We start from the raw sequence: 27,483 nt of genomic DNA on the forward strand, positions 1-27,483 counted from the left end.
TTTTTCATTTCCATTTGCCTGAAAGATATTTTTCCATCCCTTCACTTTCAGTCTGTGTGAGTCCCTTATTCTGATGTGGGTCTCTTGTAGACAGCAAATGTATGGGTCATGTTTTTTTTTATCCATTCAGCCACTTGATGTCTTTTGATTGGAGCACTTAGTCCATTTACATTTAAAGTTATTATTGAAAGGTACTTGTTTGTAGCCATATTTATTTTTTGTGCCTGTTTTCTTTCTTAGGTTTTTATTTCTTCTTTTTACACCAGTCCTTTTAGCATTTATTTAACCAATTTTAAGCAAAACTTTAAAATCCACAATGAAAATAGATAATTTTGTAATGAAATATAAGTGATTGAAGTGAGAGAGAGAGAGAGAGAGAGAGAGAGAGAGAGGGGAGACTCTCAACAAACTATTGCTGTATAAAATTTTTAAATTGTTTAGCCCTGGCCAGTTTGGCTCAGTGGATAGAGCATCAGCCTGTGGACTGGAGGGTCCCAGGTTCGATTCTGATCAAGGGCATGCACCTTTGTTGCAGGCACATCCCCAGTTGCGGGGGTGCAAGAGGCAGCTGATCAATGTTTCTCTCTTATCTCTCATCGATGTTTCTCACTCTCTATCCCTCTCCCTTCCTCTCTGTAAAAAAATCAATAAAATATATTAAAAAGAATTTAAATTGTTTAAATAAACAAGGAAGAGAGGAAGAGATGAAGGAAAGAATAAAGGAAGGAAGGAAAAAAGGGAGGAGGGAAGGAATAAAATAAATTATTTCCAAAACAAATACAAAAAAAATATATTATTAATATTCACTCCTGACAACTAACATAAATGTCAAAAAGTTTAAACTTTAAAATAAAAATAAATATTCTTGCCCATCTTGCATGGCTCAATTGTTTTATCGACCTATAAACCAGGAGGTCACCTTTGGATTCTCAGTCAGGGCACATGCCTGGAATGCAGGCTCGATTCCCAGTGTGGGGCATGCAGGAGGCTTCTGATCAATGATTCTTTCTTATCATCAATTTTTCTATCTCTCTCTCCCTTCCTCTCTGAATCAATAAAAATATATTTTAGAAAAGAATATTCTTGGTACAAAAACAATACAATATGCCATCCAAATAATTACATCCTAATCTAATTAATGAAAATTGACTCAAAAATACAAAGTATCAAAATATTAAGCACGTTTTTAAATTCTTCTTGAAAAAGAATGCTTGAAATGTTATATATATCTTGTCTTTGGATTAGAAACTTACTAGTTTGAGGACTCCAATCTCCTTGAAGTACATAATATACATTTAATATTAACAAAACAACAAAAACAAAGACCATTTTGGATTTCCACTTATGGTCCCAAGGGAACAACAGGGTCCATGATTAACTTCCCAGTGTAAAATACCAGGGAACAAGATGGAATATATAAACAACTATATTTCGAACATCAGACAATAGGCAAAGCAATATTGTGATCCCAGGGAAAAGAAGTAAAGTAAGCCCCAAATAGGTCCAGTGTACTGGGAGATAATTTTTATACTGGCACAGGGAGTTTTGTACAGACTAAGTATACAAAATTGGCAATATTATAAAACTTTAGCATGGCTAAAGTGAATTGCCTGTTAATATCAATGAATTATTACAACTTAAATTTTTTTTAATATATTTTATTGATTTTTTATAGAGAGGAAGGGAGAGAGCTAGAGAGTTAGAAACATCAATGAGAGAGAAACATCGATCAGCTGCCTCCTGCACATCTCCTACTGGGGATGTGCCCGCAACCCAGGTACATGCCCTTGACCGGAATCGAACCTGGGACCTTTCAGTCCGCAAGCCGATGCTCTATCCACTGAGCCAAACCGGTTTTGGCACAACTTAAATTTAATATAATATTTGTAAGACCTATAAACTGATAACTTCAAAACACTGACAAAAGGATTCAAAGCAATAAATAAATTGAGAGATATACATTTTCATGGATTGTTGGTCATTTAAAAATGTATTCTATGTTCTCCCATGCAATGGTCTTTCTTGCTGTTTTGTGAGTGGTTTCTTTTGCTGTGCAGAAGCTTTATATTTTGATGTAGTCCCATTTGTTTATTTTCTCTTTAGTTTCCAATGCCCTAGGAGCTGTATCAGTGAAGATATTGCTTCTACATATGTCTGAGATTTTGCTGTCTGTTGATTCCTCTAAGATTTTTATGGTTTCCCATCTTACATTTTTTGAGTTTATTTTTGTGTATGGTGTAAGTTGGTGGTCTAGTTTCTTTTTTTTTCTTTTTCTCTTTTCTTTTTTTTTGTATGTATCTGTCCAATTTTCCCAACACCATTTATTGGAGAGAAGAGACTATGTGACTCCATTGTATGTTCTTGCCTCCTTTGTCAAATATTAATTGAGCATAGTGGTTTGGGTCAATTTCTGGGTTCTCTATTCTATTTAATTGGTGTATATATCTGTTCTTATGCCATTACCAGGCAGTTTTGAGAACAGTGGCTTTGTAATACAGCTTGACATATGGTATTGAGATCCTTCCTACGTTGGACCTATTTCTCAGGATAGCTGTTGCAATCCGGGGTCATTTTTATTCCAGATGAATTTTTGGAGAGTTCATTCTAGGTCTGTGAAATATGCCATTGGTATTTTAATGGGGAGTGCATTGCTTTAGGTAATATGGGCATTTGCCAATGTTATCTCCAATAAAGATTTAATCTCCAACATTTACAGAAAACTCATACAACTTAACAAAAGGAAGATAAACAACCCAATCAAAAAATGGGCAATGGACCTAAATAGGTACTTTGAGAAAGAGGACATACAGAAGGCCAAGAGACATATGAAAATATGCTCAAAGTCACTAATCATCTGAGAGATGCAAATCAAAATGACAATGAGGTACCATCTCACAGCTGTCAGAATGGCTATCAACAAATGACAAGTGCTGGAGAGGATGCAGAGAAAAAGGAACCCTTGTGCACTGCTGGTGAGAATGCAGACTGGTGCAGCCACTGTGAAGAACAGTATGGAGTTTCCTCAAAACATTAAAAATGGAACTGCCATTTGACCCAGTGACTCCACTCCTAGGAATATATCAAAGAATCTAGAAACACCATATATGCACCCCTATGTTCATAGCAGCACAATTTATAATAACTAAGATTTGGAAACAGCCTAAGTGCCTATCAGCAGATGAGTGGATTAAAAAACTGTGGTACATCTACACAATGGAATACTATGCTGCTGTAAAAAGGAAGGGATTCCTATCATTTGCAACAGCATCGATGGAGCTGGAGAGCATTATGCTAAGTGAAATAAATCAGTCAGAGAAGTAAATATCACATGATCTCACTCATTAGAGGATTATAATGAACAACATAAACTAATGAACAAAAACAGATCCAGACACACAGAAGCATCTAACAGATGCTCAAACCTAAGAGGGAAGGTAGGGGAGGGTGGGGGTAAGGAGGAGATATCAACCAAAGGACTTGTATGCATGCATATAAGCCTAACCAATGGACAGAGAAACCAGGGGTGTGAGGGCATGAACGGGAGTGGGAGCAATGGGGGGATAAGGACACATATGTAATACCTTAATCAATAAAAAATAAAAAGTTAAAAAATTATTCTAAAGGAATTTATTTATGGATTCAATGTGATTCCAAATATAACACAACAGTATTTCTTTATAAGGTGATAAGATGGGTTTAGAATTTAGATGGTAATGGACACAGACAACAGGGGGGTGAGGGCATGATCGGGGAGTTGGGGGCAATGGGGAGATAAGGTCACATGTGTAATGCCTTAATTAATAAAGGAAAAATAGTTAATCACACACACACACACACACACACACACACACACACAGATATATAGATCAATGAATATAATAGAATAGTGATTCCAGAAATCAATTTATTAGTATATCTGAGTTCAGAGCCATGCAGACATGGTTAATTGATTTTCAGTAGAAGTGCAAAGCTATATCAAGAGGAAAAACATCTTTACAACAAATGGTGCTGAGATAACTAGATATGCATATACAATATATTGGGCCTCAAACTTTACCCTCAGCATAAAATGAAAGTTAACTCAAAATAGATCATAGATTTAAATGAAAACACTAATATTATTAAGCTTCCAGAAGGAAACAGAAGAAACATTTTATGTCAGAAGGAAACACAGAAGGAATTTTTTTCCTTGTGGGAAGCAAATATTTCTCATATTGAGCCTAGAAAGAACTAGTCATAAAAGAGAAACCTGATGAATTGACTTTATTAAAATTGAAAACTGCCCTTTGACAGACATTGCTAAGAAAATAAAATTTCAAGACAATATGTAAGGTATCTTTGTGTAATTCTATAATAATGACACAAACCTAATTTTTAAAATGAGGAAAAATTCAAACTGACACATCAGAAATAAAAATATACAAATGGCCAATAATCACATGAAAAGATATGCAACAGCATTACCCTGGAGAGAAATTTAAATAAAATCTATAGTGACACTCCTATGCTGTTATTAGAATGGCTAGAATTAAAACCCACACACAATGTAAATTGTGGGTAAGGATGTAGCGTAACATTTTCTAAAGGAAATTTTAAATGGTTCAAGTTATTTGGAAAGGAGTTTTACAGTTTCTAAAAATGTTACACATACGCCTTCATGCAATAGAGTAATTATACCACTAAGTGGAAGAGAAATGAAAATATGTCCACACAAAGACTTGCATGTAGTTATTTAGGGAAGCTTTATACATAATAACACAAAATTGAAAAATCCTGATGATGACCATCAATAGATGAATGAATAAACAAATCGTGATACACCATGCAATGAAACAGCACTCAGAAACAAAAAGGATCACACTACTAGTAGACAACAATGTAATCAACCTAAAAACATGTCAAAGAATCTGGACACCGATGAGCACAATGCTGCATCATTCTATTTCTGTGACACGCTGGAAAATACCACTTTAATCTGCACTCATAGAAAGCAGAGCAACAGTTGCCTCAGTGGGGCCAGAGATGGGTGGTGACTGGGAAGGGGCATTAAATGACCTTTTGAATGATAAAAATGTTTTCTATCTTAAATGTGGTGGTGATTACATGAGTAAATCCCATGGAACTATACAGTTAAGATCACTATGTTTTAGCCCATGTGGCTCAGTAGTTGAGCATTGACCTATGAACCAAGGAGCTCACAGTTGGATTCCTGGTCATGGCACATGCCTGGGTTGAGGGCTCCATCCCCAGTAGGGTGTCGGCAGGAGGCAGCTGATTAATGATTCTCTCTCATCTTTGATGTTTCTATCTCTCTGTCCCTCTCCCTACCTCACTCTAAAATCAATTAAAATATATTCAAAATAAAAAGATCACTATATTTTATATGAATTATAATCCCATAAAAAATTAAAATAATAAACACAATGGTTTTAGAAGAAAACCCATTAATTTTATGTTCTGTCAACATAAAGTTAAAGTAGTTAGGAAAGCTATAGAAAAGTGAAATAAAAAAGAGGTAAGAGGCAGCTAATAGTACCAGATATAACATTTCACAGCCACAGTAATGATAACAAGTTGGAACAATGTATGAGTGGATCAGAATAGACAGACAGGCTTTCACCTGTGTTTTTATAATTAATTGAATGAGCATGTAAATCTTACAAATAGCACTCTATAGATAGGACTTCAACATTAAATTTTGAGTTTCAGTTTGTTCAAGGGTAAAACAAATTGGAAAACATGTCTAGTAACTCAGAAAGATTCTATAACCAAGGGATATACTCAGGGTACATTTGTGCTCACTGTAAAACAGATCAATATAGATCAGGAATTATTTGCACAGTAGTCAAGTAGTATTTTTTTTAAAAATGCCAGCTTATAATGTGCCAAAACTAAAATGATGCAATTCTTCTTTTTTGTCCTCTATTTAAACAATTCCTTTAGCCTGAGTATATTGTAGCAATAGATATTTCATACAGTAAGTGAAATTCAGATACCCATTTTCCTTTAGGAAGACACAATTGCCTTTTGGGATATAGCTATATAACCCCCTTTAACATTGACAGTAGTATATACAATTTGAAAAGGACTAAACCATTTCAAACTGTGTGAACCTTAAGGAAAACTTATACTATAAAATTGCTTGGGAGGAGAGGGACTGGAAAGAGGTGGATAGAAAAACATAGCTTTATGGGGGAAGGATCCAAATTCCAAAAGTGACTGTTTCTTACAGGAAACCAGAATGCATCCTTGCAGTCCTGGCTTTTGTAACTCAAGGAAGAGTCACAGCAAAGAGAACTGATAGGATGGTCAATCAAGGTGATAGACAAAAAAGGAGACTGGACTTCAGAGGTTCAGGAACACGTCTGAGGTCTTTATCTCCGTATTGTCTCTGGTCTTTGAATACACTAGCCCTCCACCCCACTCCCAGGACCTTTGCACTTGCTGATCCTGGAAAGCTCTTCTCATTGATTTTTCCAACTTCACTCAAAAAAGCCACATACTCAGAAAAAAGCCTTTGCCAGAGAGAAGGAGGCATGGGAGAATGTAGATGAGGGTAAAGGAGGAATATCGAGTGATGGAAGGAGACTTGATTTGGGGTGGTAAACACTCAATACAATATGCAGTTGATGCATTGTATACCTGAAACCTATATTATTTTAATCAATGTCACCCCAATAAATTCAATAAAAAAGGCCTTTCTTGGTCACCTTATTTAAAACCACAACCTGCCTACCACCACCATCACCATTTTTCATCCCCCTTACACACACACACACACACACACACACACACACACACACACATGCACACAGGCACTTCCTATTACCCATTTCTGCTTCAGTTTCTTCTTAGTACTTTCCATGGTCTGGCATAATTAGATGAAAGATAGATTAGATATTTTTTTCTTCAGTTACCTGTCTGTCTTCCCTTTGTAGTCGCCTCATGAGGGTAGAGACTTCTTATGTTTTGTCACTAATCAATCGCCAGCACATGACACATAATGCTACTTAAACATTTATTGACTGACTCCCTAACCAAATGAATGAATTAGTGATTGACAGAAGGTTGAAAATTGAGGGACAGAGCTTGAAGTTCAAAACTATTATATGGTGTGGGTGGGAAGAAAATACAAATAACTATCACGGACTACTCAACCCAGCATGCCCTTCTCTAACATTTTTCAAGTAATAAATTTGGGGTTAATAAAGTGTTTTTATTACACAGTGGAACAGGGTCTACGTGGAAGTACCTTAATAAAATTCCAGATAAATCAATGAGGACAGTGCATAATGGGCTTAAATAGAAATGGGTATCTTTCATAAATAAAGCTAATCTCTGAATTGTCACTATGATAGATATTCCTGCAACTTTAAAACAACATCTAATGCTACTGATGGAAGCCAATTCTTGGGCTAAATGAAGCATGATGCCCTGCTGTGACAAATCCAATTAATCTATTTACTCAACAAAATTTATTGAATACTTTTAATAAATAGCCTACCTAGGCAGCAGTAGGAATTGTATTGGCATTATTTTTCAAGAGGGGCTTCTGAAAAAAACTACATATTCTGAGTTCCAGATTTTGACTTTAGTTCTTAGTTAGATTTCCCTCAGGGTAGATACCTGGGCTGTTAACATCTTAAGTGATTGTGCAAACAAAATAAATAAATAAATACAAACAATATAAATAATAATTTACATTAGAATTGATTTAGCTAATTTATAGTCACAAGTAAGATAACATGATTAGATTTTTTTCTCTATTTTATCACTTTGATGTTGCATCATTCTTACATACCCTCTGTTACTCTAGATCCCTCCATTATACATTGGTTTGTGTTTGAAAGCTCCCTGCCTTATGACTTTTATGCTGTTTGCTGTGAATTCTCTGCTAGTCTGCAATTGTCCAAAGCTCACAAATGAAATAAACATTTTTAACAGCTGTGACATAGCTTTAAATACTACCCTATTTGCAGTTTCTTACTGCAATAAACCTTTGCAATAAAAAAGGGGAAAATAAGCATAGGTAGGCTGTCTGCTTTCATGTATGTTGCAGAATGGCTGCAATACGTAGAAATAACATGGAAAATCAATTCTGCCTTTTAAAGATTGAGAGATTGTAGAAAACACATCCATTTTAGCATAAATTTATTTTTTTCAGGACGAATACTCTCTAAAATAAAGTTCCTGGCACAGGGCAAAGTCATTTTATCTGTAACACACTCTTCATGTGTTTACTTTCATACAAAATCTACCCCCATGTTCCAGCTATTTATTTCTCTTATGATACACAAGGTAGACATTATGCTAGAAGCTAAGAGAAAAAAGATGAATGAAACATTGTTTTATCCATCAAACAGTATGGATTTTATATGATACAGAGAAGAAGTGAGGCTATCAAAAAAGACCTGTGGGGAAAAATTTTTGTAAGGAAATATTTCAAATATAAGATGAAAGACTTACGGAAAAAAACACAACTTTTTATCTTTTGTTACCAACAAACCCCCATGCCTTGAAAGATACTAGTATACTGCCTCTGGTTAACTAAAACAATATAGTTGAGGAAATAACTATAATTAATTATAGAGACTAATATAAGAATCATTTTTACAAAAACTTGTTAACAACATAAATATTTTCACATCTATTTCAAGCCATTTCCTTAGGAAAGTAACAAACTAGATTCCCCTTCCCCCCTTTCTGAGGAAGAGCCTGCCTCAACATTGGCATGAGTAATTGTTTGTTTATGACATACATATGTACATTAAACAATGTAAAGTATTGGTTTCATATTTTTAAAATGTATGTAATTGACATTACACTGTGCAGCTTCTGCTATAAATTTTTCTCAGTATTATGTATCTAAAATATAATCAATTCATATATGTCATCCTATCATTTATATGTATATCTATGGAGTAGTCTCTGACAAGAATACGTCACAACTTATTTATCCTTCCTCCTGTTTATAGACATCTAAGTAGTTTCAAATTTTCTCTGTACTTCTATAATCACTCATGTCTGGCTCCCCCAAGTCATGAGCTAGGGTTTGTCTGTAGTGTATGCTTGTGAGTGAAATAGCTTGGTCTTAGAGAACAAAACCTTTAAAATTATTATAAACTAGAGGCCCAGTGCACAAAATTCATGCACTTGGGGATGGGTTAGGGGGCCCCTGAGCCCGGCCTGTGCCCTCTCACAGTCTGGGAGCCCCACAATCGATCTCCCCAAAGAGGTAGGCTCTTCCCACCTGGCTGGGGCTCCATGATGGATCACCCCCACAGATGGGGGCCCAGGCTGCCTGCCATAGTGCCACTAGGCTGGTGGCCTAGGCCTCACTCTGTAGGGCGATCATGGGGCAATGGCTACCTCCAACCAATCACATCGCCTGGAGCCAGTGGGTGTCATGGTGTGGCCTCTGGAAGGTCATCCGGATGGTTGTTCTGCTGTTTGGCCATTTGGTCGATTTGCATATTATGCTTTTATTATTATAGATGAATAAACCTCCCTGTAAATTGCACCGATTTATATCACAATCAAAGTGCTAAAAGAGTTCCCTTGACTTAATCAGAGCTTCTCACAGTAGGTGGTCCCACATTCTGAGAGGCACTGGAAATTTGTAGCAAAGTTGTGGGTTGTCATGATGATTGGAAAGTGCTACTGGCATTTCATGGGTGGGGGTCAGAAATGTCATATGAGTAGCAATGCATGTGACAGTCCCCCATGAAAAGGTGTTCTAATTCTCAAAGAACTTTTGAAAATATAACAGGACATTCATGAAGATAAACAAATAAAAAATTCCCAAATTTGTGTGTAATTATCACAGCTGGTAACATAAATCAGTTTCTGTATAAATCCAAAGAATTTTTGGCTTAGTTGTAACCTACATTGAACTTTCAATGACTAGAACCACTGTGTTAATTGTAGAAAAATAAATATGTTTTATCAGGAGGTACAGATATGTACAAAAATCTGTTACTACTTTTTTAAAAAAAGCACAACATACTTATTTAATGACAATACCTGTGGTCATTAAATTCTCTAAAAAATTACAGGATTTCCCTAAACAGTTTTGCTCAGTAGGTAGAGTGTCAGTCTGTAGACTGAAGGGCCCCAGGTTCAATTCTAGTCAAGGGCACCTACCTTGGTTGTTGTCTCAATCCCCAGAAAGGGCTGAGCAGGAGGCAGCCAATTGCTAATGTTCCTCTCTCTCTCATTGATGTTTCTATCTCTTTATCCCTGTCCCTTCCTCTACTCTCTAAAAATCAATAAAAATATATTTTTAAAAATTTCCAGGATTTGTCTCTTTTCAATGCTGTACTTTTCACAATCATATAGATGCAAATGGCTGACATTATGCTTCATGCTCAAGCATTTATGTATTAAACTATTTAATAATATTATAAATTACTTTTATTCTGGATTTTATATTTTAATTATTATATTATATATTATAATAATATGACTTTATATTATTGGGATTTTTAAAGTATGATGTATAGGTAGGTAATATTGCCTATGAGTTTTATATTAGGCTACTAAAGGGGATATCAGGTCCAACATATAGTATTCACTGACATTTTAAATTTTGCCAATCAAATGTAGGTAAAATATTCTATTTTTCATTTTCCTGATAATATTACAGTTGGAGATCTTTTCATGTAACTAAAGGGGTTCATTAGCCTGTACCCATCAAAGCACAATAAAACACTAGCAGGAGTTTGCAGCAAAGAAAGTAAAGGTTTATTGAAGGAAATTGAGCCAAGCCTGGAGACGCAGCTCTAGGACCTGGCTCCCTATGGCCCCTAGATGATAGATTAGATAGGGGAGACATCATTTGTCATGGTGACTAAGGGATATGGGGTCATGGGCTCTATGGAGTAGTTAAGGACTGGGTAGGGAGTAGTTAGTCATTGTATCCAGTCCTCATCTTAGTCATAGGCTCTTTGATCTGGTTTCCTGAAGGTGTGGTTCATAAGGTACTTCTGCATTTCTGGGCCTGGAGCTAAAAAACAACTGAGGTCAAGTATTAACTTTAGTTTAACACAGAGATTCTGTTCCTTGATCAACAGTCCTGAGGATTTATTCTTAAAACAGATTGACGCTGACCAGAACCTGATGTCTTAAGGGGTTAATGATTAAGGGTGTGGACGTTTAGTAAGTATAAAGGTGGAAGGGTCTGGTTGAAAGGAGGCAAGTGACTGCACAAAGCCAGTTTGAATCAAGGAAAAAGTCATATTAAAGAAATGATGAAGTTCCTGTGTGGATGCAATATCTTAAATGAACATGCTTCCCTCCTTTATGTACTGCGTTTATAACTTTTGAGTTGTTTGTCCTTTACCTTATTAATTTGCTAAATTCCTAATATATACCAGAGAATAATCATTTGTCATTTAGAGGGATTATAAATATTTTCCTACCATTTGTTGTGCTTTAAATTTATTATGGCTTCTTTGGAGGGAAATTTAAATTTTATTGCATTATAATTTAGTATGTTTAAACTACTCTAAGACTTTACAGAAAATTACTATTATCTAGAAAAAATTTTCCAGGAATTTGGAATGTATATATTCCAAATTTGATTTTCGTTTGATTTTGCAATTTTGGAGAAAATGCTCATTTAAATGGAAAATTGTATTTATTTATTTACTTATTTATTTATCTATTTTTAAATATGTTTTTAGTGATTTTTAGAGAGAGTGCAAGGGAGAGGGTTAGAGAGAGAGGAACATCGTCAATTGGCTGCCTACTGCACGCCCCCTACTGGGGATCGACACTGCAACAGGAACATGTGCCTTGACTGGGAATTGAACTGGTGACCTCTTGGTTCCTGGGTTGATGCTAAACCACTGAGCCACAGCAGCTGGGCAAATGGGAAATTTTATGTGTGCCCATGTATTGTTTCTATTTTTCCTCATTACTTTATCTTCCCTTTTATTACCTGTCTTTGTCTCATGAGTTTGGCTTTGTCCCCCTTAGCTCATGAACATCAAGCTTTATAGTTATGGTTCAGATCTTTACCTGGCTAAGTGACTGGGGAGTTTGTACTTCCCTTTAGCCAGCCCCTGTAGTTTGTGGCAATTTTTGATCTCATAGCTTTGACCTTACACTCATGCTTTCCTACATTCTTAAATTTCTGGTTTTTCAAACCCATTTCAAGGTAGACTATTCTGACCTCTGTCCTCTGGGTGTGTTCAAGCAGATAATCCATTACTGAGTGTCATTGCCATTATTTGTTCATAGTCTGGGAGGCCAGCAGACCTGACACCATGGCTGTGCTCACTGTTCTCAGGATCTGTTCTATTCCTGGGTGACAACGGTGTGTAAGCTGGGTTTGGAGCCTGCCTGAAGTGCTTTTGTCATTGCCATTACTGTTGTTTATTTATTTATTTTTTTGTTTAATTTTCTCTATCATCACGATGTATTAGAAGCATTGGCTTTGTCTCAGTTACATATTTACTATACTCTTCAAAAATTTTTAAAAACTCATTTTGAGAGAAAGGAGGTAGATTGTACATTTGTTAAATGCCACATGCTAAAACATATATCTACTCATGATGAGGAAGATATATCCCAGGTTTATGAACAAGCATAACTCTACTCCCTTCCTGAGGCAAGATAGTAATTTCTTAATAACAACTCAAGGTTTCAAGTTAATGGAGCTGCCACAGAGGCAGTGAGTATAACTGAGACCCCCTAAGTGTTTATGCGCTCTTGTCTTACCTATTTATTTTCATTTGTGAGTCTAGGTTGAAAGTGGTAATTGTTTAATTGTGCATATTGGCTTTTTCATTTTTAAATTTAATGTCTCACAATGTTTTTAATCTAAAATAATGCTTCATGCTGTGATAATCAACAGGATAAAATGTAAAAATAAATAAACAGCCCACATTTAACAGATTCCTCTTATCTATCAACAAGTCCTATCTGCTGAATGTAAATTTAATTGCAATATATTTCCTTAATGGTCTCCTTTAATTGGTTACCGAGCTTTGGTATCTTTGGAAACATGAAGTTCTATAAAAAAGTATTAGTTGTTAGTTCTTATGAAGTAGGATGTAATGATCAGAACACAGAGTAGAATTTAACCATTAAGTGAAAAGAAATAATATTTGTATTTTCCTTGGGTTGAATCTCATTTTACAATGATATTAAAATTTATAGTAAAGAGAGGATGGATGGCAGAGACTAGAATAATTTCAAAATGCCATAGAAACAGGAAATTTTACCTAGAACTCCAGCCTCCTTCGATTTTTCTTGATCAGGTGGGGCTTTAAACATGCAAAGCCTTTGAAGACCAAAAAATGTGTCAGTTTAACCATAATGACCATCCAATAAACACTTGTCCACTAAAGGAAGAAATTAGCACCTTTTCTTCACTGCTCTGATACAGAACTCTATGGTAGCATTTTCTTTGTCCCGTCAACTTTGTAAACATTTTAATATCCAAAAAAATAAAATGATGCAATGGACCTCCAGACATTATTAAGTATAAAAACTAATAATAGTTTGCCTATTTAAATCACATGTATTTTCACATGATTCTGTCAAATCAATTTTTACTTAAAATCACCTTTCCTTTTTTTGTCAATACATTCTCTAATCTTGCCCATAAGGGCCTACTCTCTAAAGTATTTTTAATTCATGCATTTTTTTTGGCTTTAAATTTTACATATATATTTTCATTCTGCTCTTACCATTCTACAACTTTCTTTATTCAACATTAAAATTTTCAAAGAAAATCTATATTTATACAAATAGTACTTTTTTATTCATTTATCAATATGTGCAAATTATAAATTCTTCTTCAAATGGATATTTTCAAGTTTTTGGTATTACAAAGACATTTGTCAAAGTCATGGAAACAGTAAGTACTACAAGAGTGTGTAAAAACTCTTGATTTTTCTATGCATTCTAGCCCTATATAGAACTGTACAACTGAAAGTCAGTGACTAAATTGTTGCACGTCTATTGCAATTTGTGATTAAAATTCTTGCTTTTGTCTTCTTTTCATTTTTCTTTTTAAATTGCTAAATATGTATCTGTTTTTGCCTGGTATTAAAAGTCATCTTATACTTCAAATTCATTTATTTACTATGTACACATTAATATATTATCCATTTTTAAAAAATATATTTTTTATTGATTTCAGAGTGGGAAGGAGAGGGAGAGAGAAATATATAAACATCAATGAAGAGAGAGAATTATTAATCAGCTGCCTTCTGCACGCCTCACACTGGGATCTGGCTCTCAACCCGGGAATAAGGCCTGACCGGGAATCCAACTGAGATGCTGGACCACTGAGCCACAGTGGGCCGGCCAATATATAATACATTGTATAAGATTGATTATAAAGTCATTGGAATGACTGATTGTACATTTAGGTTGTTTGGGGGTGATTTTTAAATATGTTTTTTTCATCTTTAAGTATTTTTTTTCCTACACTAGTGAATTATGATTCTTTTCTTTCTCCTTTGGAATCATCTTCAAATTCCAAATAAGTAATGTCTTTCTTTTCGAGTCATCATGATAGGTGATAAAGCTGTTTATCAGCATTTGGGAATATCGTTTCTTGTTGAACTTTTTGATAGCCAAGGATGACTTGAGCAAATGATCCAGATCACATATCCCTCACTAAATTAATAAGTCTAAAGACTTTCTGAGATCATAATAAAATATGCTAAATGTATCAGAAGATGAATCTTTATGAAATCTTGGTAAAAATGCTAAATATGCTCTCTTTTTATAGACAGGTGGACATGATATTAAACAATCAACTCCCTGCTCTTACATCCATAAACAATTTTATTTGACATCTTCATCTAAACCCCTCTAAAAGTAATATAGGGGCAAGAGGAGCCCTGTTGTAGCAAGATGAGTGTTTTTGAGATTGCATCCATGTCAACTTTCCTACAAAGTAGCCCCCCTCTTTTTTTCCTAAATTACACTCTCTCAGATTTTTTTCTTCCATATCTCTTGATAAAGGAGATAAAAGAGGAAATTAATCTGTGACCTATCTGCTAAAAATAATTATTACATCTCATTCTTTGCTATTTTATAAGTATATCATATCCATAGTCTTAAAAGATTGAAAAAGTCCCCAGACCCAATTAAACCATCATAGATAGTCTTCCATATTTCCATTTGCATTGTTATCATGATCAGAACCTGTGTACAAAGGAACAAGGAAGAAGATGTGTGTTTTTGTTTTTTTTTTCTGTGTCAGTGAACTGCTCTATTCTGTGTTAGTTGCTGATGACAGGTTCATAATTATATAGCTGAAAGGATGTAAAGTTTATAGATATTAGGACCATATGAACAGAACAGAACTGAAGTGGCTGCATCAGCTTAGGTCTATTCAGCTTCATGATAACTAGTTCAGAACAAAAACAACAACAAAAACGTAGCCCATACATGACTGCTTATTGCCAGTTGCCAAACTGGACATATTCAAGGTTTTAACCAAAACAAATCTAGTCAATGATATTTCATAACAGCTTGTTAAGTAAATGAATCATCTACTGAAAAGGGTTAGTCAATTCTTTGTCTAGATTTAAGATGCCAGTGAGCTCAATGAAAATATCCTTTTTATTTTCTATTTCATTCCATATGTGTTGTTGAGAGTTAAACTGTGCTAAACTCACACTCACCAAGGAACAAGTCAGATAAGCTCCTGCATGCACAGAGCTTTGGTTCTAGAAGCTGGACAGAGACTTTGGAGAATTACCTGGGGTTCGAAACTAAAGGTCTTATAAATGCTATTTAAAAAAAAGAGCATAATTCTTATATTAAAAGGAGTAATAGATAACATTTAAAACTATATAACTATGTTGTCATGTTAGACTCAGCTTATGTTTGCTGCAAAACTTGAATGTTGTCGTACTTAAAGTCTAATGCCCAGCCAACAGCTTCAGTGTCACATGGAAACTCGTTAGAAGTACAAATTCTTGAGCCTCATCTTAAACATACAGCATCAGAAAATTCTGATTCTGATGCAGGCTAAATTTTGAGGAACGACTAGGGTATATCAAGTTCCTGAGGAGGGTTACTGCATTACAGACCAATGAACCTCATGCCCAGAGTTTCAGATTTAGTAGGTCTGTACGGAGCTTGATAGCTTTCATGTTTAATGAGTTTTCAGGTGATGCTGAACTGATGGTCTGAGGACCACACTTGAAGAATTCCTGGCTTTTGGAAATCCACCCAGGATGAACATAACATGAAATACATCTGGAAGCTTCTAAAAACACCAGTGTTTGGACTCCACTCCAGAGCAATTAAAGCAGAATCTCTGCAGGTGTGGCCCAGACTTTGCATTTAAAAAACTAATTCCATGTGATTCTGATGTATATCCAGGATTAAGGAAGCGTGCTTTAAGAAAATCATTCCATCTCCCTGTGCTGCCATTCAGCACACAAGTAGAATGCCATTCTTCTTATTAAAAACCATTGGGAATTTGAAGCAGAACTCATTTTAAGCTGTTTCTGCAAAATGCTCGCCCAAAAGCAATAGTAAAATAAAAAAAAAAAATTAAAAAAAAACATCAATGAAACATATTGCTAGCATTATCTAGGTCAAAATAATATATTAAAACCCTAGGTATTCTGTAGAATTCAACTTAATAAGCAACTCTCAATTATACTGAAACTTTTTCCAACTGGGACATGTTGCAAATACAACTCTAATAGTTTTCATTTGTTAGGAAGACATGAATATGAGTCATGGCATAAACCTTAATCATAGTCTTTCATCTTGGGTTGTAGTGGAATAGAAATGCAAAAATATTTACTCTATTGGCATATGGAAATAAATGATCAATCCTTTCCTGGCTCTGGGGCCATTACATCTACTAGCTAAGACAAAGTCTGTAACCTGTTATTGAAAAAAAGAGCGAATGGCCTCTTTAGAAAATGGGGGAGCTACATCTGGGAGGCCTGGGCCTCCCTTATATGAGTCTTCTGTTCTGCAGGGAGCCAGTGGGCATTGGGGATCTCTTTGTTTATGCTCTTAGTTCTTTTCCACTAGAATAAGCACTGAGGCCTCTAAGTTGTGCTGTTCCCCAGAGTAGCCTCCTGTGGCTTTAAAGCTCTTCAAATGCTGCAAGTTCTCAACACCCCACCTCCCAACTCCCCTGCAGAATTTGTAAGTGACAAGAAGCTGGAAAAATACAGATGGCATAATTATATATTTTGCAGTTGATTAATCACCACAAAACATTAATCACATTTTGTATAACAATACATAATCAAATTCTTTATAGTAGAAATTAAGTTTCTTTCTGATCGAGAATAGATTCCTTTAGGATATAGACAGGGTTTTTCAGCATCTGTTTGGCTCCCATTCTACATCTGCATTTGATTTTTTTGTCTGCTTTAGGGCTTATTAAAATGTGGCTTAAAGGTTGTTTTATGACTATAAATGTACATAGTAATAGAAAAATTTGTTGAGAGGAAAATATTTGCACAAGTTAAATACTATAAATACATTTTCTAGGCTATAACATTTTTTTAGTGAAAAATCATTGAATTTTGTTTTTTTATAGAGTAAACCTACTGAAATAAAATATGAATTATACATGTATTTTTTTCTTAATAGCTACTGAAATAGTCTTAATCTTGTAATTAGCTTTACATTATTGAGTCAAATTCTATGTGTAAATTTGATATATATAACAAGTATCTAATTTATTTATCATTATAAAATAATTATATGAATTGTATGTATCAATTCCTATAGATATATAAATAATTATAATGATTTCCAAAATAACTATAATGTATATACTATATACATATTATACAAACATATACAAACTTAATGTTGCCATACTCCTCTACTATTTGGAGTACATAGACTAAAATTATTTTACTTCTCAATAGTTACAGTCACTCAAAAATTTTATATATTCTACCTAAATATACATATATAAAAATATACACATTTCTTTATTTTGTATCTAGGATACATTAAGAAATAATGATGTATATTCTCTGATTTCAAATATTTAACAATATCTCAATAGGAAGATCATCAGCATAGGAAACAAGGACATTTTCTAAAGCCACATATAAACAATAACATAATAATTTAATTTAAACATGGGGAGTATGTTTGTGGTGCTATACACATTACATCATGATTAGACAGTTGGACTCTAGAACGCAAATAGAAATTCACATGATCATGTTACTCAGGCCCAATATTGAGACTCCTACACATATTTATTATAGCATAGGTACATATATGCAAATATTAATTTATCTCTAAGGTACTATTAAAGAAAAAAAATAAAGGAACATAAATTTATGGTTTATTATTCAGATTAGGGAGGAATCATGCTAGTGTAATCTAATTACTGAAGAGACAAGGAAAATGTATTAGTCATAAGCAGGAAGAAATGATCACATGGTTAGGGTAGAAGAGAGATGAAATGCCTGCAGAGAAAGTGAGAAGTGAAACCTGACCAGTACAGAAGAGCCATGTTGAAGAATGATTTTTAAAAGCCTGGCTATACATTTTGCTAATAAAGAAATTGTCCAGTTTTATTTCAAATCCCCTTAGCCACTGAGACTTGGTTGCTAAGAATAGCCCTTAGAATGGTGGGGACTCCATGATAGTTTTCAACCCAAGGATTTGAATCCCGTGGTTGTGAGTTACCTATGAAAGGCCATTGGAGAGAGTAACCTGTCCTCTTCCTTGCAGGTACAGATGGCCTCTCAGAACCCCAGGAGCCTGCAGCCTGCCATTCCAAGAGACTTCCACAGCACCTCTGCTTGTGTAAGGACAGGGGCACCAGACTCTACCCTTATTTCACATTCAGCCAACATAGCTCTGTGCACAGAAAAGGTAAGCAGTGCAGGCTTGATAAGCTTGCCTTTTGAACAAATAATTTGTCAGTCTAAGTTGGGAAATGGGATGTTACTAGTTCTGTGAAGCACTTTTAGTGCTGTGAAAAGTGGTATACAAATAAAATGATTGATGTCCTGTCAATACGAACTTCAGGAAGAGGATCAAACAGAGCAGTTTCTTTTGAAGAAGGGATGGAGGTGGGGAGAAATGTGTTAGATTTTACTTTTCTATCTATCATAAACCCCAAAGCATCATCCCAGAGAGAAAAGAGCATGGTATCTGAACAAGGCAGAACACAATTTCTTAGCAGGAGATACAACCCAGTGAAAACACAAAAGGTGGATTTGTAAAAATCCATTCATGAGGACTTTATTGTAAATTTTTTCCATCACTGGAATGGTGTTGGCTATAACTTTTCCATATATTCAAGCATGGTTTTTTTTGCCTCTATTTTTCATAGGGTTTTAAACTTTCCTTTTATATGGTCAGATTACCATTCCTAAGGACATGTGGCTGTGAAAAATATTAATAAGAGAATTTAGCAAATTGATGGATAGAAATTAGTATCTACAATCAATTGCACTTCTATAATCTAGGTATATTGGAATATATAAAAAATAAAATAATACACTGTATAATCACCACAAATTAAAGATAAGTATGAATGTTTACAAACAGAATTAGCAAGCCATTATGGGAAAATGCATTGATGTTTATTGGAAGACATTAGTAAATATTGAAATAAATGAAGTCATATATAATGCTTATAGGTAAGAAGATGCAATTTTGAAAAGGTGTAATTTTTTCCCCAAATGAATTATAGCTACAATGCAATTCCAGCAACAATCCCAATAGGTATTTTGTTGTTGTTGTTGTTTTGTTGTTTTCTTTTTTAATGATTAGTTGTATGGGAATGTAAAGTGCAACAATAAACTACATTCTCAATATCAAGAATTGTCAAAACATAAATATTAAGATTTACTGAGAAGTTAAAGTAATTAATCTAAGTGGGGGGGGGCAGAGGTGAGATAATGAAGAGAAAGAGCCCTACAAAGTTAGAAACAGACCAGGTCTCTAGGGAAGTTGATTAATGACCGGGTGCACTGCTGGGTAGTGGAAAAGAAAACGTCTTTAGTAAATTTTACCAGGACAATCACTTGTCCATAAAAAAAATTATTTGGGTCTCTACTTTATGCTATGATAGGAATCATTGATGTAGGTTAAAAATTAAAATGTAAATGTCTAAATTATAAAGACAAAATAATATTAAAAAGCATCTTAAAGACCTTGGCATAAAAAATAATTTCTTAAACAAGACTTAATACATGCCACCATAAAAGAAAGGATCTATAAATATCAATATATTAAAATTAACATTCCCATTTCCCATAAGGTTTTTAAGCAAATAAAAAGATACACCAAAAACTGGAGGAAAATATTTCATGCACATATAACTAATGAAGATGATATAAAAATATATAAAGAATTTTTATTACTTAATGAGAAAATATATTTTGGGGGAAGTGAAAGGAAAAGATTTTGAAACATACAGGCATACACAAACACAGACTGGGGGTAATCAATTGGCATTTCACAGAAGAGGAAGAAGAAATATCACATAATCATATGAAAAGACCCTCAATTTGTCAATAATCAGCACAGTAAAATGTAAAATTTTTATAAAGGAATATTTCATGCCCAAGGGAAGAAAATCAGTGAAAGTCAGGCAAGCATTGATGCTGTGTGGGGCAACTGATTTTTACATACTGTTGGTGGGAGTGAATATTGATGCAATCACTTTGGAAAATCATTTCAAATTTTTTATTAAAAGAGATGATTCCCACTGTTCTCAAAACTCCCTGTTACTGGCACAAGAACAGACATATAGATAATGGAATACAATAGAGAAGCCAGAAATCGACCCAAACCACTATGCTCAATTAATATTTGACAAAGGAGGCAAGAACATACAATGGAGTCAAGACAGTCTCTTCAATAAATGGTGTTGGGAAAATTGGACAGATACATGCAAAAAATTAAAAAAAGAAAGAAATTAGACCACCAACAAAAATAAAATCAAAATGGATAAAGGACTTAAACGTAAGACAGGAACCATAAAAATCTTAGAGGAATCCATAGGCAGCAAAATCTCAGACATATGCCAAAGCAATATCTTCACCGATACAGCTCCTAGGGCAATGGAAACTAAGGAGAAAATAAACAAATGGGACTACATCAAAATAAAAAGTTCTGCACAGCAAAAGAAACCATCAACAAAGCAACAAGAAAGCCCACTGCATGGGAGAACATATTTGCTAATGTTATCTCCAATAAGGGTTTAATCGCCAACAGTTACAGAGAAATCATACAACTTAACAAAAGGAAGATACACAATCCAATCAAAAATGGGCAAAGGACCTAAATAGCTGATTTTTGAAAGAGGACATACAGAAGGCCAAGAGACATATGAAAACATGCTCAAAGTCACTAGTCATCTGAGAGATGCAAATCAAAATGACAATGAGTTCTCATCTCACACCTGTCAGAATGGTTATCATCAACAAATCAACAAAGGACAAGTGCTGGCAAGGATGTGGAGAAAAAGGAACCCTTGTGCACTGCTGGTGGATATGCAGACTGGTGCAGCCACTGTGGAGAACAGTATGGAGTTTCCACAAAAAAACTAAAAATGAAACTCCCATTTGACCCAGTAATTCCACTTCTAGGAATATTTACCCAAGAAATCAGAAATACCAATTAGAAAGGGTATATGCACCCCTGTGTTCATAGCAGCACAATTCACAACAGCTAAGATTTGGAAACAGCCTAAGTGCCCATCAGCAGATGAGTGGATTAAAACAAAATGCTAGTACATCTACACAATGGAATACTATGCTGCTGTAAAAAGTAAGGAACTCTTACCATTTGCAACAGCATGGATGGTCCAGAGAGCATTCTGCTAAGTGAAATAAATCAGTCAGAGAAAGATAAATATCACATGATCTCACTCATTTATGGAATATAATGAACAACATAAACTGATGAACAAAAACAGATCCAAACACAGAGAAGCATTGATCAAATGCTCAAACCTCAGAAGGAAGGTAGGGGAGGGTGGGGGTAAGGGGGAGAGATCAAACAAAGGACTTGTATGCATGCATATAAGCATAACCAATGAACATAGACACCAGGGGGGTGAGGGCATGAGTGGAGGGGGTCATTGAGGGGACAAGGGCATATATGTAATACCTTAATCAATAAAGAAAGAAAAAATAATATAAAAATAAATGATTCCCACACATTGAGATCCAACCATACCATTCTTATTTATGTTTCATTGAGAAATCCTCACATATATGTAGTTGCAGAATGCTCAAAAATATATGTTAGAATCACTGTGTGTACTAACATAAAAATTTTTTGGTACTTCCATGAAGAAAATGATAATTACATTGTCCTATAGTCATACAGCGTAATTCTCTAAAAGAGTTAAAATAAATAAACCATAGCTATCATGCTATCTCGACATAAATTGAACATCTATATCAGTATCTACAACTCTCAAAGCTAGCATACAGATGTATCTTTTCATTTATTTAACATGAATTCTATATTGGTGCACAGGTTTCTCTCTTTGTGTAGATTACCAGAATGTTTAGATATGAAGTTCAAACTGAGACCCTTTCTTGTCCAAGTCTACAATGTTACAAAATCAGAACAGGACAGGTGCTTGATGGTCTGCCCTTGAACCTCAGCACTATGCAAGTATCTCTCTCACAGCATCTCTGGCTTCTGGTCACCATCACTCCAATGTACTCAAGAACTTACAGGATATATTTTTCTAATTGCAAGACAGCTATGTTGCTAATGAGAAGGAGCTTTATCTTTATACTTTTTATTCTTTTTATCTGTATACTAGAGGCCCAGTGCACAAAATTCATGTACTGGTGGGGTCCCTTAGCCTGGCCTGCACCCTCTTGTAGTCCAGTAGCCCTCAGGGGATGTCCGACTGCTGGCTTATAAGCTGGCAGGTGGACATCCTTAGCGCTGCCATGGAGTCAGGAGAAGCTTCCACCACCACTGCTGATCTCGCCAGCCATGAGGCTGGGTTCTGACTAAGCTGCTCCCCTCCTGTGGGAGTGTACTGACCACCAGGGGTCAGCTCCTGTGTTGAGCATCTACCCTCTGGTGGTCAGTGTGCATCATAGCGACTAGTCATTCAGCCATTCAGTCAATTTGCATATTTGCCTTTTATTATATAGGATGTCCAGTGTGACTGTATTCTTGGTGCTAAATCTGCTTTTTTAAATATTCTGTGTATGTGAGATTGACTGCTTGACACTCCGTGATATCAATCATCTTTCTCTTAGTCTGGATTCTTGCTAGTTGTCTTTCTTAAAGAGGATGCCCAAATCGAGTTCCAAAATTTTGGATGACAACTGAGCTGCTCAAAAACCAATGATAGGACTTGGCAGGAGGTTTGATGTGAATGTTATAGGCCATTCTCCCTCATCAGTCATTACATGTTCACCCAGTGAGGAGGAATTAAGCACATAATCCAAACATAGTACACACACTCACAATTTAGGGTACCTGGGAGCTTGGTAGGATTTGGAAATGAAGGATATTTTTATTGAATTATCCCAAAAGTATAACTGCAGATGATGTAAATAATGCTATCACAGAGAAAACCAGAAAACATACTCTTATTGCAAAATTGTTTATAGGAGATCTGTTTGGGTTATAATTTGAAAACAAAACCTTTAAGGGAATAAGGGAAGTGGAATTGGGATAAAAGAAAAGTTAAACTCTGATGTAGTTTCAACAGAGCCCTCCATCAACCTCATGGAGAACTCTGGGGCTCAGAAGATTCTTCAGAGATGTCTTGACTCAAGGTGCAAAGATTCTGATATTGAATAGTCACTGGATGTGTGCTGATTCAAGATAGGAGTGCTAATTTTGGGGGACAGCTTGCCTTCATCATAGGGTACCTTCCAGAGAAGAGAATGCTGTAGGGAGTGAGGACAATGAGGGCTGTGATCCTGATCAATTCAGATCAATTTTTGCTTAGATAAACTCACAAATTGTGATGTGCCCCACTTTACCTTTTCGAAGTTCACATTGAAAAACTATAACAATTATTTTTTTAATTAAGATTTTGACATTTTAGGTTGATGGTTTCAGCAACTTTTTATTGTTTCGAGAACTTTGGGGTAGGTGTTAAATTTTTAAAAAAGTTAAGCATTATTAGCTTTGCAGTTCTTGTTATGGAACCAAAAAGGTGTAACAACCACCTTCAATGTTTAGTTTGTTAAAAATTACTCTACAAAGCTTCCACATAATAATAGTGGTTATCTCTGGGTACAGCAGAATAGGTTATTTTTATTTTCCTCATTGTGCTCTTTTGCATTCTGTATTATTTTTAATTTACATGTATTATTTTTCCATTAAGAAAAATCGGTACAATTTATTACTTTTAATATAGAAAAGTGCTAGGAATAATACCCTGTAGCAACATATACTTACTTCATTGATTTGTAGTAATCTACACTATAGGAATTAACTTATTTGCCTGATGGGAATGTGATTTTTGTCCAGTTTGTACACTCTATGATTCCAAAGAAATTTTTAAGTAGCAGAGTATTATCATTTCATTATGTTTAAGTATTACCCAAATAAGATGTATTAGTAAAAATAGAGTAAGTGTATACTGATATAAGAAATAACCACCGAATCTCCATTATTCAATATTTCTCTTTTACACCAATATCTTCTGTGTGTGCATGTGTTTTCTCAGGGCAGGGATGGCTCTGCCTCATAGAGGTTACTGATAGAGGAGAGAGGACATAGAGAACCAAGGAGGACCTTTCAGCCAGGGAGTAAAATCATGTTTGCTCACTTTCCATAAGCCAGACAGTCCACAAGGCTCATTCCATGGAAAAAAATAATTGACAAGTGTAGCCTTTTTAGGTTTAGGTAAGAAAAAAGAGTGGGCTTCTAGGTGGACGGTATTGATGAAAAACAAATATGTCATTTTTCTATTTTGCTGGGTTCTAAAGGAATTCCAAAGTTGGATGCCATTTTGCAAAAGTCACTCTTCTGTACTTTTAATCTTGTGCTAGTCTTGGTTTCCCCCACAAATAAAAAGGGAAAAAGGACATTCCTTTGATTCCTTTGACTTCTAGCAAAAACTGGAGATTAGAGGAGGACAAATGAGAGATAATGTATGTAAAGCACTTTGACTAGCTCAGCAGGAAGAAGCCATCTACATTCAAAGCACTTAAAAAATATGCTGATGAAACAAGCTGGAAAGATAGAGCAAAAGAGAAAAGGCATAATTGTCACACAGGCTTCCCTACCCCCATCAGTTTCCCAAGGACCAAAAAGAACAAAACTCCAATGTTGCCACCTCGTGGTTTTCAATACCCAGAGGTTGATTGAATTCCAGCACTTGGGCATGTATGGCCAATCCCAATGGATCATTAGTATCAAGTCATAGTGGCATACTCTACTCCTGGATTCCTTAGGACACTGACAAGGACATTGTCTACCTCAATAATGTTAAAAGTCCTCATGATTACCATCACCTGTATCTGATAATTAGTGCCCACTCTGCCATTGACTGGCTAGATATGCATATAAAATATACCATACAAATTGATAAGTCCTTTCCATATGCTTATAGAAAATGAGCCCTTGAGAAATAAAAATTCATACCTAAACTGAAGAGGTGAGATTTAGCATATGGAGTAGAGATGCATATCTGGCAGACAGTGACAATATGAATAAATCTCTTTATGGAGACTCTCTACAAGACAGAGGAAAAACAACAACAATAAACCCTGAACAGGGCAAGGGCTGCATGTTTTAGCCAATGCTCATATGATTTTAGAAAAGGCTCCTTCCCTTATATTGTACTAGAGGCCCAGTGCACGAAATTCATGTATGGGCGGGGCAGGGGGGAGTGTGCCCCTCAGCCCAGCCTGCATCCTCTCCAATCTGGGACCCCTTGAGGAATGTCTGACTGCCCGTTTAGGCCCGATCAGGACTGCTGGCTCCCAACCACTTGCCAGCCTGCCTGCCTGATTGCCCCTAACCACTTCTGCCTGCCAGCCTGATCACTCCCTAACCACTCCTCTGCCAGCCTGATCAATGTCTAACTGCCCTCCCCTGCTGGCCTGGTTGCCCCTAACTCTCCTACCCTGCAGGCCTGGTCACCCCTAACAGCCCTCCTCTGCTTCCCTGGTCGCCCCCAACTTCCCTCCTCTGCAGACCTCCCCTGCAGGCTGGTCCCCCCCAACTGCCCTCCTCTGCTGGCCCGGTCACCACTAACTGCTCTCTCCTGCAGGCCTGATCGCTCCCAACTGCCCTACCCTGCTGGCCATCTGTGGTGGCCATCTTGTGTCCACATGAGGGTGGCCATCTTTGATTCATGGGGGCGGCCATCTTGTGTGTTGGAGTAATGGTCAATTTGCATGTTACCTCTTTATTATATAGGATTATCATTTATTTTCCTATTTTCTTAAACCGAAGAGATGACATTGGACTTTGTTTAGAAATTCTCTACTTTCTTTAGGACCAATTTAAAAATCTATAATTGAAAGGATTCTACTAGATAGGCATTTATGTTCTTTAGTGATCTAACATCCTTCATTTATACATTGTCACCACAAGAAAAGGACAGGCAATATCATAAAAAATTCAAGCAAACCTTTTGGTCACTTTTGAAGCATTCTGCCAAATTTAGAGGCCACATTCATGCTTTAGGATAGGCTACCTGTTTAGAAAGTGATGACACAACCCCTTCTTAAATCATATGGTCATGTTTAGGAACTTTATCACACTACCCAGGAACTTTTTTTTCTTTCATTGATTCTCTGAAACTACAGTTTTTTCTAACAAACAGAATCTTGATACTGCTTAGCTGTGTTGGGGAATAAAAAGTTTCCCTCTACCCTTATAGTTTCTTCTGACTAGCCTAATAATTAAAATAACATGAAACAGTTGAACAGAAGAAAACCATTTCATTATATACATACAGGATCCTCACATAGATATAAGAGGGTCAAAGATAGTCAGGCAATTGAGGCTTATATGTCTTCCTGAACTAAGAAAAAGGGGGATCTTGGGGCTTCACAAGGAAGGCAGACAATTAACAGGGAGATGAGGAGAGTGACTATTTGAATATTTGTCAGTCATGTAGAGACAGTGGAGACACGGAAAGAGCTTTGATCCCTAGGCCCTTAGCCCACCACACCTTGCTTGTTTTCTTCTTATTTTATTTATCTCCCATAATAGCTCTCTTCTGCTGTAGGACTTCTGGTCTAAATTATTTTAGGCAATAAAGGAGGAGGTAAAAAGACAAACTTCCAGAATCTTCAGTTTGTCAAAAACAATCATCCTAGCCTGGGCAGTGCAGCTCAATGGTTGAGCGTTGACTTATGAACCAGGAGGAGGTCATGGCTCGATTCCCGGTCAGGGAACATACCTGGGTTGTAGGCTCAGTCCCCATTATGGGGCATGCAAGAGCCAAGGATCAATGATTCTCTCTCATCATTGATGTTTCTATCCCTCTCTCTCTCCCTCTCCCTTCTCTGAAGTGTGTGTGTGTGTGTGTATATATATATATATATA

This window comes from Myotis brandtii, unplaced genomic scaffold (genome assembly GCF_000412655.1).
Source record: "Myotis brandtii unplaced genomic scaffold, ASM41265v1 scaffold590, whole genome shotgun sequence".
NCBI lineage: Eukaryota > Metazoa > Chordata > Mammalia > Chiroptera > Vespertilionidae > Myotis > Myotis brandtii.